This window comes from Struthio camelus, chromosome 8 (assembly GCF_040807025.1).
Source record: "Struthio camelus isolate bStrCam1 chromosome 8, bStrCam1.hap1, whole genome shotgun sequence".
Classification (NCBI taxonomy): domain Eukaryota; kingdom Metazoa; phylum Chordata; class Aves; order Struthioniformes; family Struthionidae; genus Struthio; species Struthio camelus.
In genome coordinates this window covers 9,010,909-9,028,007 of record NC_090949.1, presented here as the reverse complement: position 1 = coordinate 9,028,007, position 17,099 = coordinate 9,010,909, and the positions used below count along the sequence as shown (strand labels likewise).

The 17,099-nt window shown below is 50.0% G+C and overlaps 1 protein-coding gene across 3 annotated transcripts in view; it reads right to left on the bottom strand.

Moving 5' to 3' along the window:
- LOC138067970 (uncharacterized) overlaps positions 1-16,877 on the bottom strand; it is a 164,501-nt gene extending 147,624 nt beyond the window's left edge. For all 3 annotated transcript variants that reach the window (XR_011142438.1, XM_068951961.1, XM_068951962.1), the window contains exon 1: positions 16,563-16,877. The gene's annotated coding sequence lies outside the window, so the exon portion shown is untranslated. The remainder of the gene's footprint in view (positions 1-16,562) is intronic.
- Between the last annotated feature and the right edge of the window lie 222 nt (positions 16,878-17,099).

The window sequence follows — 17,099 nt, the reverse complement described above, 5'->3', positions numbered from 1 at the left end:
CCAATCACCTACCCAAGTTCTGAGACTTCCTCCACAGGATCTGCCCCAGTTTGACAGACAACGTTTCTAATCACAACTTTCATTAAATCAGAGTTTGCATCAGCTTATCTGCATCAGCTAATGAACTGACCAAACAGTGCCAAGGGTATTATTACAATAAGAATGTGCCCAGAGAATTATTTCTCCACTTTTACAGATGGGAAAGATAAGACACAGGCAGTATGGGACTAGAAAAATCTCTGAATAAGCATTCTAGATACTCAGGAATATGATTCAGGAGCCCAGCTGCAGTTCCTGTAATTGCAAATGAGACAGAAAGCAATTTAAAATGTTTCAAGGTGTTGGATTTGTTTAGGAATTTAGGCCCTACTTCCTATAGTTTTCTGAAAATGTTACAAGAGGCTCCCAAACCCACATTTTTACCAAGATCTTCCTAGCTCCCCCTCTGGTTTCTAAGTCACAGGAATAAAAGTTGCATGTTCTCATGCATTTAGACTTGATCTGCCTCATCATGCCACATGGATTGATTAGGTTGTGCTCAGGCTAGTGAGATATTTCTCTCTGCTGATGGTGAAGTGACCACATGCCTTAGCCAGGTAAAAGGAAGGAAGCTTGTCTACAGTGAGGCAGGGAGTCTCCCCCACTCCCCACTGGAGGGGACAAAGGAGAGGTGTTTGGCGAGGCTAGCCTGTCACCTTGGAAAGATGGAAACGGTTATAACACACAAGAGGCTTGGCAGCTTGGAGTGCTAGACAGCCACACTGCAGAGGCAAAAAGCAAGCAAGCCCCATGGACACAAGCCTCTTGGGCTAGGAGAGCTGCTGCTGGGGAACTCCCTCATTTGCAGCCACCACCAGCCCGTGAAACACCCAGGACACTACTAAAAAGACAGGCACCTCCTGATCACTTTGCAGCGAGAGGCAAGGCTGTGGATAGCCTGTTCTGCAGTCAGCACTTAAATCCACTTCTCTTTACCAACCACACTGGTTAGGCAGAACCAAGGACCGCCAGGTAGTCAGTGACTGGCACTTGGTCATTACTCACTGGGGCCAGGGAATCCCAACCTGAGAAAAATTCTTCCTTTGTTATGAACCTAGTCATATGTGATTCACATTTACATTTGTGATTTCTCTAAGGGAAAGCAGATGTATTAGGAAAAGAATCCAGAGAAACCAGCTAAAACAGCTCATTCCCTCTGAACTGCAGTGCAGCGACATTGGGGATCCATGCTGCTCCGCAGCCTCTCTCTTGAGCTGGCAGTGGCAAGACAAGAGCACTGGTTTCAGTGGTGTCTGCGGGAATCACCAGCCCACATCAGGGCCATCAACTGTCAGTTAATAGCTGCTGGTTTCAAAGCAAGACATTATGCTTGACAGGCTACTCATAGCAACCTAAAGTCACCTGACACTGTGACCTCTTACCTCAAATATCACCCCTTGCAGATATGTAGGACCTCATTTTGCTCTGTGCTCTACCCAGGCACCTTTGTGAACATTGAATGATTTAGCTGAAGGCTTGGAAATTCAGATATTGCACATCTATTTTACCTACTTGATTACACATGCAGAAAGAATAAACTAGGCTAAAAGAAAAGGAAGCAGGAGCCACACTAGTGGAGCACATCCCGCTGGCACTGTAGCTGGAAGTCAGGGATGCCAGCAAAATCCTCCTCTAAATTCAGCCTGTGGCAGATAAACAGCCTTGGACACTGTCACTCACACAACCTTTATTTGCCAGCTGTGGGCGAGAAAGACATTGGTGTGACACCATCAAATCACAGGACAGTTCCCTGCCTGCCAGGGGCCCAGTCACAGTTTAGCGTGGCCCGAGACAATCCAGGCAGACGCTAATACTGCAGGTTGCCAGTCACGTGGCGAGTCAAGGCATCACCCTTCACTAGCAGTTGTAACCCTGCCGCTCAGTGGCACCAACCCTGGCAGAGGCTGAGCCTCGCAATGGGGAGTCGCTGGTGAAAGCATTGCCACAGTGAGTCTCAATGCATCCTGCAGCATCATGCACAGGATGTGAACATTGTCTGTATTAAAGTGCTTCCCCACGTGCATGCAAAAACAATGCCTCTTGCATCTGGGTAAAAGATAAAGGTCACAGCAAAACCAGCGAGTTTCACAAAAAACAGATAATTCTAAAAGAAAAAGAGAAGGGTTTTGTTCTCTTCAGCGAATCTGAGTCAACTTTTCATCTCTGTTTTTTGTGAAACTCTTCTGGTTTTCGGTGACCTTTCTCAGACAGCTGCCAGCCTTTGATATTGGAAGTTAAACGCATCACTGCACAACACAATGAAAGGAAATGGGCCGGGTCCTGTCTGAGAGGTGGATCTAAATGGCGCTCAGGCCTGTGCCTCAGAAAACTTGGTCAGACCCAAAATGCGATCAGGAGGCAAGCTGAGTGTCCGCACTTCCAAATTAAGTCTGCCAGTCGGAGTGTAAGGCACCCGTGTGGCAAAAAGTATAAGTAAATACAATACCAAAATTTCAGTTTCTAAGGGCCTCGCACGTGCATGACATACCCAAAGTGAACGACAAGAAAACACTGCAGAAAAATCTCAGCGAGCTAAGTCGCATCTATCAGGAGACTGTTCATCTGCCACAAAAGATTTGGCTAATTTGCTTAGCGTGGCTTTTCTCTCTCTCTCTCTTTCTCTTTAAAGGAGACAGCTAAGAACGATGAACTCAATGGCAGGAGGAAAAAGAGCATGGAAAGATGTCACCTCCTTCGCAGAAGGGCTGTCAATCTAAGACTCTCATAACAATGCAAGGCTCCAGTACCCTCTGCTTTGTTTTGCAGCTATGAAGGCAGGATCAGAAACTGGGTTTCCCTGCTAGTCCTACCTCCTCTCCAAGAGAGGGTATTGCCTCACATCATTCAAGGCTGACATTTTCGAACACCATAACTCAGAGGAGAGAAAGGCTGAAACCTGGGGGAGAGGGGAGGAAGGGGAAGTAGCTTGGAGAGAGGGAGAGGGGGGAAAGAGAAAGAGGGGAGAGAAAAGAAAAAACAACAAAGCAGGAGGTTTTATGGGAAATCTCTCAGGCTCTTCACAGAGTAGAAAATTCACCTTTTTAATGAGAGTTTTAATTGCATTCCTGTTTTCATAATAGAGTTGTTCTCAGACTGAGTCTCCATTCTGGGTGACTTCAACCACCAGTTTCTATTTCTTATCTTCAGTTGCACAATTCCTTCTGCTTGCGCCTCTCTCCGGGCAGCTTTGTTTCCTCGGGTGCCGTTTTGGAGCACAGTTCCAGTCACCTTCTCATCTAGGGCACCCTCTTTCCTATAACCCTCCCACTACCGCACAAGCATCCTACACTAATATTAGCATTACCAACACCAGGCGCCCTCCCTGGCTACAAAATGGCTCAGCAGAGGAAGCGGGGAGTCTTTGCTTTGCTGATTAATGGGGTCAGGCTTCATAAGATTTTTCTTTGTGGTTTAGCTAGCTTGCTAAGTTATTGCACCAAGCCCACCAGTGTTTAAGCAGAGAGGTGGAGATGCATTTACAAGGGCATGTATATACCAGAAAGATTCAGATAACCTGCAAGTTACTGTAAATGTGCTAACAGGTCCCTGCTGTTTCTATTCTTAAGTATTTTATTCCCTGAAACAGCACCCTCAGTTCATCAGCTGTGCCAAATTTTTTGTTGTCATCCTCCTAAGTCAAAAGAGGTGCCATTCCTGGGCCCGCATGGTTCATGTGCTGAACTGAGCTTCCTGTAGTTCCTAGCCAGCAGAGGTAGAGGAGCATTGCCCTGTAGGACATACTGTGATGGCTTTTTTGCAGAGCACAAGGGCTGGCAACCCTTCACTCAAGGGAATGCCATGCTCTCTCTGCCCTTTTCATTGCTCCACCCAGTTTGCACAGGTCTAAACAGCTGCTCCACCTTTGCCTGCTACCAAATCCCCCCAAAGTCCAGAAAGGCAGGAACACAGTCCAAAAAATTCCATCTACCTGCTTCCTCTCTCCTTCAAGGAGTCAAGATAAATCTGCAACTTGAGCTGTAGTTAATAAGGACTTTGCAGAAACCAAGCTAGTCTTGCTGCTAACAGACCCTTCTGTCTCTGGATTACTTTCCCTTCAGCACAGCCCAACATAACAGCACGTTCTGCATCTGCCTTAGACATCACAGGGTCCAGTCCAGCAACAGTGTGATGGCTCCAAACGACACCAGCATCCGCTTGGAACCAGGCTCTTATGCAGACCCACGTCTGATTTGAAAGTTAGAGAGAGCAGGGCTTCTGCAAAGATTACTTGCTGCTCTTTGCTTTGCCACCTTTTAGCAGGAAACGCATTGACTCAACACCGTGTTCCAACCACAGCAGCATGCCCGCCCTCTTTGACATCTGCATGTTGCCGCTGGCTCGACAGCCTGGGACACCAGTCTCCGCTCTTTATTTGCCTAAGCGTGGCAAATGGTGCCCGTGTGGGCACCAGCAGAGTAAATGTCTTTAAAGCCCACACACAGTGGTAGAGCACAGGACTATTTGAATCTTTTAAGACACTAACACCCCAAATATTGTATCGAGCTGTCAATGCAGAGGTTATAATCTAGGGAGCAGGGAAGGGCCCCCTAACTTCCTACTGCCTGGGGATCTTATTTGTCCCATACTGGCAAGTAGCTGGAGTCCTCCAGCGGCTCAGTACAAGCACTGCACCTGGTGAAGTGCCTCCTGCAGCTGCATAGGTATGCTGGGCTCCACAGTCTCTCTTAGTGCCTCTCCTTTGTATTTACACACTTCTCCTGAGCAAGGCTCACACTTATACTTGAAAATGCACTCACTGGTGATTCAGAAAATCAAAAGTATATGAGGGCCACATGAGCAGTGTTACATGTAACCACAAACCACATCAGAGCCAGTCAACCAGCTCATATGGTGGGAGAAGGCTACAGCTCTGAGCTGGCTTGAAAAGGATGTGCAGAGAAATTCCTACACCCATATCAGGTGTATTAGGCACTGTAAGAACTGTTTGGACAGCAAAAAGGAGTGAATCCATCAAACTGGCTAAGAAACAACTATATGCTTTGGCTAACAGGGAATTTCAGCTGGCTCTCACTTAGAGCAAGACTTTCCTGGGATGAAGAATAAATTTCCATGCTCATCAATAGAAGAACCATCACAGAGCTGTCACCTGAATAGGAGCTGTTTTTGGATAGAGAACATCCAGACTCGCTCAGCGGCATGTTTCAGAAACATCAATGCCACCCAGTGCTGGGCACTGGAAGCTTTGACTCATCTTACTCAAGTAAGACCAGTAAGATTTTCACACCCATGGCTGGCTCCAACCCTCTAATTTCAGTGATGCAGAACAAGGCCTCTTCACAGCTGGGTGCTGCCCTGAGGTTGGGAGCTGGAGTTGCCCTGTCTCTATTAACATGGTTGGGAAGGCTTCATAGGGTCAGGTGGTATGTGCAAGTTCTCCCATCTCCAGCTCTTTATCTCATCTTAACCCTCCAAGGAGTATTTTCCCTTGTCACCTTCACCTCCAGATGGTGGCCGCCTCGCTCGCATATGGCAGAACAGGACAGGGCTTACAGCAAGTCTACGTGAGTCTGAGTGATCTCCTGGAGTCTCTTCTCCCAACGTCTCCACAGAGACTCTCACCGTGGCAGTGATGCTCTGCCACAGAAACCGGTTTCACCTGGCTGCTACAGGTATGCTATCCTCCAAGAATGTGCTTGTTGGTGAGAAACTGGCCAAAGCCAACCTCAGAGAACTTGGCCACGGATGCTGCAGCCCAAAAGTTGGAGCAACATCACGAAGCAGAGTGTACTGAGAGAGGATTCTGAGCCAAAGACAGGAAATCATCATGAATCAGAAGCCAAGAGCCAGGGCTGGGAGCAATAACCATAGGTGCCAATCAGCTATTGGGACTGCAGATACTGTTGCTGTCGAATGTGCTTGTGATTACCGTGGCCATACATTGCTCATTCAGAAGTTACTGCAAAAATTCCTCCCCTGGAAGCAGCAAAATATATCTGGCAGAGCACTGCATACTTATTTCCCTTTCTTGGCTCTTTACTGTGCTCTAAGCTACCCCCTCTTTCCTCTCCATGTTCTCTCTTCCTCACCGGCTTTACCTCCTTTGCAAGCTGCAAGTGCATCCAGCTGAGTCACATGGGAACAGAGGCTAATGTTGCCTTGGACACAGATGTTTCAACACAGAAGGAAGTTCAAAAGGAAGGAAGGGTGCAAATCTGAAAAAGAAGGCAGCATTCACCAGAAGGGCTGAATGCTTCAGGACTCATCTGGCTGACCACACACAAAAAACTAAACAAACTAGGGAATGTCATTATGTCAAGGTTCCTGCTCTGCAGGAGCTGGAGGACTACACTGGCAAGCAGCTCACAGCACCTCCTGGAACAGCAATAAGAAACAAATCCCAGCTTTCCAGCTGCCCAGCTGACTCCGAAACACAGATTTCTATTGATTTCCATGCTGGAAGAGGGTGTCCTGTCCCAGAAGCAAGACGGAAGCAATTTTTTATCCTTGCTGCTCTGAGGAGGCCTCAGACTGGCTGCTCCCAGAGAGGAAAGTCGTATAGCAGACTATCAGTGCTTTTATGATGTTCTGCTGTCAGTCCCTCTGCTTAGAGATTCAGAGCTGAGTAGATCTCAGGTCACACCTTCCCAAAGGCTGGTTCGAGGCTGCAACTCCTCAGAGAAGCAACTTCTCCCATTCCCAGCTTTCAATCTCACACACTTGCTCTGCATCTGGCTGTGTCCTATTCCTTCCTCTAACCAGACAGGAAGTAGTTAGGAGCTACAGTGGAAGGTGCCATGTTTCTTGCTGTTCACTCTGGACACAGAAGGTGGACTCGTGCTTCCAGACAGCTCAGACACTGTTAACAATACATCAGTTTGGCTTGGAAATAAACACAGGGCTGCTAGATTTAAAAGTTTGACTTACTGCTAGTCACCACTGAATACACAGAGCTTTGAAGCAAAGTCAGAAAAACTTTACGCAACCAAGCTGCCAGAGGATAAATGGATCCACACCGCAGTGGTAACATACAAGATCCCGGTTTGACACAGCCCAGCCGCAAAGCAGCCAGCTGAGGCTTAACTCTGCCCTAGCAGGGCCTCAAGTTCTGCTCCTGGCTGTGCCAGAAATGCAAGTGTTCACATTTTCTTTCCCAGGAAAGAAATTCATTCCTTCTCCCTTCCTTTCCCCCACACAAGCTAGATTCAATGTGTGATAATGAAGAGTATGTAAGAACAAACAGCGATGCCTTCCCCAAAATGCAGGTACTTGAGTTTCTCAAAGGGAACATTAGAGCCCGTCCAATACCATGACTTCAACAGTTAATTTGGAGAGGAACTGTCCCAAATAATTTCTTCAAGAAACAAGAAATGTTTCAATGGTCTGTTCAAGACTTCACAAATGCAAGCCCTGGAATAAACATTGAGCAATATCCTAATTGGACACAGAGAGCCACAGGCAAGATCTCCCTGAAAGCCCCAACTTCCTTCTAGAAAAGCTAGAGACAAATGCTCTTTTAGCAGTAAACCACGTCCAGCTGAGTTCCAAAACTTTCTCAGTACTCAAAAGGCATACAATGGTCCTGCTCTTCTAGTTCTAAAAAAAAAAAAAACAAACAAACAAACAAAAAAAACCCCACCAAACAAAGAAACAAAAACAACAAAAAAATCCCTTATGGCAAAATGAGACACTTCTATTTGTAAAACCTTGATCTCCCTCAGTCCTTCGTTCCAGTACATAAATAAGAACACTAAAAAGGACTATGGGTTCACTGGTTCTACAGACAGACAGGGTGCTGAATGCTGAGTGCCACACGATTGCTACCATCAGGCACTGCAGCCTGGTCCCAGCTCACAGGCACTGAGCAATGTAGCTTGGAGATACCCAGACTAACTCAGGCAGGGGAAACTGCACAGCCTCTCTCTGCTGCTGGGGGATGGACCCTGTGCAGAGATCCAGTTTACATGGACCAACCTGCCCCCGAAGCCCTGCACAGAGCAGGCTGCCCTCAAGAACAGGAAATCTGCACAGCTCCTTTCAGAGAGTTTGTCTCCACAGTAAAAACCTATGTTTTCATAGTGCAGCTCCTTCCCTCAACACAGCTGGTTACTCAAGCCAAAACTTTGCTACTGTTGGGCCTGGGAATAAGAGTCCTTCTTCCCATTGCACATGAGCAACCACAGCACAGCAACTTGCAGCATGGCACGTGCTCCAAAGCAAACACCTCCTGGACGTACTCCTGGGCCCCAGTGCTGCTGAGCTAAGCACGATTTAGCCAGGCTGTCTTTCACTGCTGGCCAAGCTCCTTAGCATCACTATGTTTTTGTGATTTGGCTCACAGGCAGAAGTGTCTTACGGCACATTAAGTTCCCTGTGCTCTGAGGGATAGAGAAATAATGAAGGAGTTGGTATAGCCTGCGCCTGTTCTCACATGGCAGGTTCCCAGGGAAAAGGTCCCATCTCCTTGTTGCAATTGCAGCAGAGACATAAACAGGGCCCTGTGCATCGGCTCTAGCAAACCATAACCCAGCAATGAGAGGCACTCTGTGTCCTCTCCTCAAAGGAAGGGCAGGGGATAGGGGCAGCTTTACCCTGTTACCCCCTTTCCTCATTTACTCCCTGTGCTGTGGCTCTGAAGCCCTGGGCAGCAACCTGGCTTCCCAGCGGCTCCTCAACTGCCAGCCACCAGCTGTAGGGAGGAGAGAAGCTGTGCAGCTGCACAGAGCCAGGGAGCAGCCACTGCTCCGCAGTGCCTCCAGCCTCCCCCAGTTCACGTCACACTGCACCTACCCCAGACAAGGTCCCATCCCAACCACCTGCCCTCGGAGTGAGGCAGTCGCAGAGAAAAGGATGTCCCATAGGCTGTAACATGTCACAGCTGTGCCACAGCCTCCCCAGCTCGTGGCCAGACTTCCCCCATGACATGCAGTGCACAGCAGCTGTTTGAGGCAGGCACTCTTCAGCTGCTCATGCCCACCTGCCTTTCTATCCCTAGAAGCACCCCATGCTGCCCACCCGCAGGTGCTCAGATGGCCATCAAACAGCTCTTTCCTGTGACACATGGTCAGGAAACTATTTCCATCAGCCATGGCAGGAGGCAGAAAGAATCAGCAAGTAATTACTTGTACCATTAATACCTGTGCTTTACCCACTCTGTCACCCAGCCGAAAAGCAGCCCCTTTCTTTCCCTCAACACAGAGCCTGCAGGAGGAAGTAAATACTCCCCCCCGCCCCAGTTAAATCAGTGGCACAACACAACTGATAACCTCCTGAGACTGGGAAAAAACTGAGCCCCACCAAAACAGCATCTGCAGTCCTTCTGCCCACACCAGAACCAGTTAGCAGGTAAATCAGAGGCTGCACCACTTCCAGAGGGGAAAGACCACAGAGCCCTAAAGGGAACTCATGGACTGACAAGCTTTCCCTCTCTCTTCTGGGTGTTCTGGGGCCACGGCTGATCAACCCAGATCACACGTGTTTGGAGGTCTGTTCCTCTTCACTAAGCATCTCAACCTCCCTCTGCTTATCTGCTTTCTACTTTCCAGGCAAACCTGTAGCCACTGGCCCTGTGGCATCAAGTAGCTTAGCTGCTACTTACTTGCACCAAACAGCTGGCTTTGCAGCACAGAAATCCTGCCAGCACTGATGCCTGACCCTCCTCTGCTCTCCCCCTCTCCTTCCACCTCCTCTAGCTTGGGCATAGCTAGTCCCAGGTGGAGCTGATCTCCATGGGGGACAGAGCACAGGTCTGATGTGCATCTTGAGAGGGTGCAACCCTATTCCTGGGAATTGCAACGACACGCAGAGCCCTGGTAGGTCACACTCCTTGCCAGATAGAGCCTCCAACCTCATCCTGATAAAGCAGCATAGATAGGCCTGAGGTGATAGACACAAGGAACACACTACGCAATAGCTATTTTTCGATTGCTGTGCCTCGCCTTCAGCTCTGTTGCGCTCCCGGAGCTCCACTGCTCCCCTGGCAGGCTCAAGCACAGCCATGGGAAGTTTATAGGCCAGTCTCCCCTCTGTTAAGGGTGTCCCCTGCATTGGACTAACCCATGAGCCGCTGTAAGGGGCTACAGTCCCTTTGCAGGTTGACACTTCCCATCACACCTACGCATAGCCAGCGCGATGTGGACACATGCTGCTCCCTCCAGGCCCACCCTGAGGCCATTTCTAACTTGCGTAACGCTCATACGTTTTGCAGTCCAGGGGCTTGGGCTCACCTCAAGCCCAGCCACCAAGCCCTCGGCTTCCTTACACGTCAGAGGTCAAAAACCAGACCTGCCACGCAGGGAGACTGCCAACCCCTTGGAGCAGAGGTCTCCCAGACCCCAACAGCAGGGCTGCGCATCGCTGGCAGGCTAAGGCGATGCCCCAGCCTGAACTGGGGGAGCTGGGACAAGGGTAGGAGAAGGGGAGCGGAGTGGGAAGGGTCTCAAAGACACAGAGAGGCTGCAGGAGAGCAGAGTAGGAAGGGTGGACAGCTGGGGAACAAGGGCCCACTCCTGCATCAGGCCAGCTGCAGCGAGCCTGGCCTGCCCCAGGACCCTTTCTCCAGGAGGCAGCAAGCAGGATCCTTCTCCTTCCCCTTCCTCAGGGGCAGGATCTCACCCCAACGGCTGCTCAGCTCTTTCCAGAAGGCTTTGAGGCCACCCAGCCCTTTCATAGACCTTCCCTGCCCTCTAGTGGCTTTAGGAGACTTGTGCGCGAGGGCAGGCACTGGCAGAGCTGCCTCCTCCTCTTCCTCACACTCCCCAATCCCACCAGCAGGCAGGTGGGCAACCTCTCGCTAGCATTGGCAGCACCCTTTCTTGGAGCAGGAGAGCAAAACGAGCTGTTCCTGCAGCAGCTCAGACGCAGCTCTCTGGGGTGGGTCGTGGGTTCAACAAGCACCTGGGGATGCGGGGAGTGGAGACGCAGGCTGCTCTGCCTGCAGCAAGCAAAGAGGGAGCAGGGCTCCTCCAACGCCAGACTGCCCTCTCCTTCTGCAGAGGGCTGGGTTGCCGTGTTTGAAGTGGCCGCTGCGCACAGGGACATGGGCCTGCCACGATCGTAGCGGAGAGAGATCACATCTCGCATCTTGGATACAAGTCCAGCACAATCTTTGCAGACTTTCTGAGAAGAGCAGCTTCTGAACAGCTTGTATTTCCCTTTGTGGCACAGCATACTTGAAAGGACCCTGCTATCCAGCTTAATGCCCATCTCATAGGGAAATTGTGAGCTGAGAAGGCATTTTCTTCCCAGTAGAAATGCAGCTGCACTGGCCTCTCATGCTGCAAAGTATGAACCATGCCACAGAGGCAGCATCAAGCCTACAGCTGGAAAGATTCACAGGAGGAGTAAACCTCTCATCTCCCTCCTGCAGGCAACGAGTAAAACCCGCTCTTCTGCCGTTAAACAAAATAAACCGTCTTTGCAAGGAGACCGATTTCAGTGGGGAAACGGGAGCTTTCTGCTGGGAGCCCTGGCTGCAACTGCAGCTCTGGAGGGACGTATGTCCCTCTGGAGCACCAGAAGCTGGCAGCAAAAACCTGGTCTCAGGCTCCCGTAAACCACCTCCTGCTTGTGCACCATTCCCGCACTGAGAGTGGGGATCCTTCCTCTGACCCACCTCCCTTGCTGCCCCTCTTCCGTGCTCTCTGTACACGATTGCAGCTTATAAACCTGTGCCCTGTCTCTCTCTGCTATTTTTAAGCCATTAAGCCCACAAACAGGAGCTGGGACCGCTGCACATCAAACTATGGTTTATATAGACACCTAGCGGTCTCTGCTCAAACTCCACTGGCCGCACGATGCAGGCATGCCAGCCCCATCGTTTCTTTGTACTGTCAAAGCAAAACCAAGGCATCTGACCCAAAACCAAGACCCTGAGCACACCCATAACACATAAGTATGGCCCAAAGAGCTGTCATTAAAGAAGGTATTTTAAGGGCTTCATGCCATGAATCAAATACCTGTGAGGACCAGTCCAGTGCCCTAAAAATTTATTAGAGGTCAGACCCTACGGTAAGAGAAGAGACCACATACACATCTACCTGTATCATGAGAGTCTGGTAAAATATCTGTGAATCTCTTCACACCAGAAAAGATAACAGAGGCAGGTGCTGCAAAGCAGTGTCTTGCCAATGCAAGCCTTCAAACCCATAAGAAAAAGCCCTGGGGGAGACAGGAAACCCACTGCTGGAACTACAAAGCGGACTTTCAGCCAGCACAGCCCGCTGGCCTCAGCCAAGCTCCCAGCACCATGAGCGCGTGCAGACTCTGCGACCGCACCGCGTGCCACCCCTGGGCCTTTTGGCAGCAATCCTGTAATGCCAGAGAGGCAGCACCGAATTTGCATGGTGCTGGATGTCTTTTGAATAGATGTCTTTTGAGTGCGGCATAATGACAGATCTTGTTTAAACGTAATACGCACATCACCCTGTCAGATGCTTTGGAGTACCCAAAGCAGGCAATTTCAGTCTTAACGTATTTGTCTGTCTGTCACTCCTCCATGAAAGGAGGATAATCTAATCACCCCCAGGACACCATAACAATAATAAACTCAACCATATTTCAAAGCCACTTAGGATGGTGAGGGTAGTAGATAGGAGTGACTGAGGGTTCACACCCTTCAAGGTTTGGACAGTTTGCAATCAGATAGTCCTGGGTCACCATCCAGACATCCAGGAATGACAAGAGAAATCCTAAAAAATAAAAAAAAAATTAAAAAAAAGCCTCTTTGCTGAACAAAACAGAAGTTCTATGGGAAAAAGCAGAGACAGTCATAACACATCAGGACTCTCTTGGCAGTGCTGCACGCTACTCCCTCAGTTCATCATTTTGTTTTTCTGAAGCTGTAATTTAAAGCAAATATAATCCCCAACAGGAGAGAGAGAGATAGGTTCATCTTGGGTCCAGGGTGCGGCTAAGTGCAGGGCCCCACTCAGCCACTGCTGTCCACCCCGCAGGCTCCAGCATCCAAGTGGTTGAGAAAGCAGACCCTGCATGGAACGGGGGACAACTCGCCCTCTGCCAGCAGGATTCGGCCTTCCTGAGCCCAACTGCAGGCTCTGGAGAACAGTCAAGTCACAGGGCACCCTTCCGTTCCCTCTTCCCTAGGGCTTCTTGTCCTTCATGCTTGAGCACGAAAGCCACTGGTGTCCTAAAATCTTAAGATTATCGTCACGGGAAAACGCTCATGGGAAACTCCCACAAGCTTAACCCAACACTGAAGACACGTGCTGGGCCTTGGTGGGGTGAAATGCAACTAAGGCAGTGCAGGAGTCCTACAGGCATCAGAAATGACCTTCTCATTGCTCCTGTGGTCACCGCTCCTCCCACACTGCTCTGGTACTCTCTCTCACCAGGGTCATGCCAGGGCCTCCTTGCCTTGTTCTGTGCAGGAGCACTGTTACCCCGTCCTACGTGCAACAGCGTGCTACATGCAGCTGCCGGGGGAGTGATGGGCTGGAGTAAAAGACAGAGCAGGCAGAAAAGCAGCTTGAAAGGGCAGTCGAGCGCAGAGCAGGAAAGAGAAAAGCCACCTCCAGGAGGAGGTGGAGTCCCCAGGAGGAGTCCCCGCCTGCACCATGCAAAGGTGACCCAGTCCCAGGCTGCAGCCGAGGAGCTAGGGTCTTTGATCTCTAGCGCTCATTTGAATTTGAGGAGGTGGGGATGCCCGTTGCAAGAAGCCATTTGTGAGGTATCCCACCACCTGTGAAGCTAAGGAGGAGCCGCTGTTATCAGCCTAACAAGATTATCTCTTGGTTTCCTGGAGGGGTGACATTCTGAGTCACTCAGCAGTGGGAGGGTGGTTTCCTCGCGTGCTTATTGGAGCAGCCAAAATGCGTGGGCAGGGTAAAAACAATGCAGATGCAAGCGATTATGGGGGCAGGCAGAATCACTAGAGGAATAGTATTTTTCCTACTTGTTCAGATACATGCAACATCCATCACATTCAGCATGCAGAGCTGTTTGCACCTCTCCCCTGCCCAGCGCCAGAGCTGATAAACAAGCATGGTGCCCTCACCGCAGGGTATTCAGCAGCCCTTCATTCCCCCATGCCAATGTCCTACCACCAGCATTTCTGCTCTGCCTCCACATGGTTTCATTGCCCTTTCTCTCTGCCTACCACCCAGTACAACCCTCTGTAGATGTTCCTCTGGGGACTTCATCTTACACTAGCGCTTCCCTCTTTGCAGTCTACAGCCCAGAGTGGGATGAGTCAGGGAGGTTTCCTATGCCAGGTGCCAACCTTGGGCAGCAAGGACAAAGCAAGCTCTGGAGGGGTACACGATGCCATCCAGGCGAGCCGCCTGCTTGCTGGGACAGGATCACATTCTCAGTGCCAGTCCTTAGGATGCACAGCAGAGGGACCATCTCCACCCTACATACGCACTCCAGCCCCTTCAGAGAGCAGGGTGAGATACAGCCGCAGGAGCCAATGCATCTCTGTTAACACAACCCTTCTCCATGTCCTTGCCCCCCTCAGGGCACTGTCCTGCTCACTGCAGGGATCCTGCTGGGCCTGCCCACACACCTGAGATAAGGTCACCAGATGGGGAGAGAAAAGAACCACATATCCTTCTCGCCATAGCTTTCTGACTTGTTTCTCCACACAGCCACAGACAAGGACCTCTGTTATCAGGCCTTCCCCGCTCTCTGTGGCTGCTGGAGGGGGAGAGGGTAGGAAGGGCAGAAGATCCTTCCCAGCACGGCCCAGGCTAAGCACAACCCTCAACGCTACCCAAGGCACCTATGCACCTCTCACCCCACCCAGAAGAAAATGATTGGCACAGTAATAAAGCTCAAGGCACATGAGAGCTAATGAGGGTTGTGCTCCATTGCACCAGCTACCTACACCACTCCTTTGCACACCCACTGCATACGTACCCAGGCTGAGGGGCAGAACCAAGAGTGACATTCACTATTCTACTAACAAACATGCTAAAAATCACAAATACAGTATAAAAACTGAGAGGAAAGAGCATCACGGGAATATTCTTGTCCGAACAACAGAGTTCCAGCTGGGACAAAGATCTTGTATCTTTGGGGATGATTTTGGAAAGCGTTTGTAAACGCCAGTGCCCCTTGTTAGCCAGCATGGAAAAGCAAGCCACCAACTTTGTGTTCAAACAGATATTTAAGGGAAATAAGTCCTGTGTTAGCAGGAAAATAGGGAACATCATGTTATACCAAGTCTGGTGACAAATATGCATGCCCAGAATATGCAAAAAGCCAAACGAGTAAGCACATGCAGTTGTAGTCCATTGTCTTTGCTGGGGGTTTAAAGCAGGACAATATGGCTTTGGAAAGGGGAATCAGCTCAGTTCTTCTGGGAATGTGGTTCTCCATGCTCACTGCACTACTGCTTTCTCTGGAAGACCCAAGGCTTGAGGCTAATCCAGAACCAGACATTGTCTTACACCATTACTGTCAGCAAGACCAAAAGGCCTCATCATGATGGAACAGGTAGGAGCTAGAGGCATGAGCCACAGTGCCACTAAGAGATAGTATTACTCCCACTTCCTTAAAAGAAGCTCAACCCATAAATGACAATACCACCTCTGAGACAAAACAGTCCGGTTGCTACAGCCACATCTCAGAAGTGGCATAAATCACTTAAGCATGGATGAGAACTTGAGGCATTACAGGATGGAGAGAATGCCGCAAGGAAGGAGAGGTGAAGCCTACCTCACGCCAAAGCATTCAAATACCTGCACGGGGGCTCCCGGAAGGAGGGATCCCATCCTCCCAGCCTCTCTACCTCACCCAACAACCTGGACAACTGCTTTTTACACAGGCACTACAGCAAGAGAGCCTCACCCTAGGCAAAGCTTTGAGGTCCCTGGCAGGGAGATGCTCAACATTTGACATTCAAACAAACCAAGGGAAAGGGGAGAACATGCTGGCTGCAAACAAAATTGAAATAAAGATGGAAGGGTTTTCATTTCAACTCCCCACACAAGCTAATCCAAAATACTGTTTCTTTGCCATTTTCCAGCCCCGTGACAGAGAGGAGAAAGCTGGAAGCACACTCAGTTGATACGCAACAGGGCAGGAAGAAAAGATGGGGACTGAAGTTACAAGATCCCTATATTCAGGTGCTGCTGTGAACTAGCACTGGAGCACTAATATACATCCATTTCTTCACAAGTCCACTGCTGCTCCACAATCTGTGCAGGCCACTTGAGCATGGGACAGCCAAATGCCGCCTTGCTGCCAGACATCAGCCTCCAGAGGCGGGGCAGAGTGGGTAGAGCTGCTCTCTCTCCACCAGGGCACGGAACCAGTGTGGTGGTGGAGGAAAACATTTTTTGTTGGGTTTTTTTATGTCTAATGGAAATATCTACTGACACTGGGACTGAGAACACCTTATCTCATCAAATCAGTTTTAAGGGGGGTTTGCAGTGAGTTGCTTCTGATCAAACAGTGCCTTAGAGAATCTGAGAGAAACTGCCTAGGTGTCCCGCAGCATTGCTCCCAGACCCAAACCCATGCCAGGCAACAAATGAGACCCATCCCCGGAGCAGGGCCCCCCTCCACACCCTAAGGCTGCAAACTCCCTCTCTCCCCCTTACCTTGCACTGCAGGCCCCGCTGCCAGCCCTGTCCAACGCTTGTCCTTGCTCCACTCCAGTCCAGCACATCCCAGTCTGCACTGGCAGGTTTATGCCAGGAATGCTGGGAACAGTCAGGTTGAGCTGCCCATGGCGGGAGGCAGCCCCACGCACTCCCGTTTAGTCACTCAGGCCCTTGCACACCAAGCAGATCTTGCAAACAGCAACGTGAGGGAGAACCAGCACTCAGATAAGCAGAAAGGGAGCACAGATCCGGTCAGGTAAAATCACCAAGGCTGATTTCACAGATGGTTTCCTTTCTTGTAAACACTTTTTGATCCTTAGGCGACCGCCGGTTAGCTGAGTTTCACTCTCTCCTTTGACGGCTTTTTCCTGTGTGACAAACGCAGGCAGGATTTAAGGTTCAGATTTTGCTTTATGACCTTAGAACATCTCCACAACTGCCATCCCAAAGGCTTCAAAAATGCCCACTTCTACGGGAAAGGTGAGGACACCTGCAGACAGGATGATGTGGAGCCACATTTTAGCCAAGGTCACA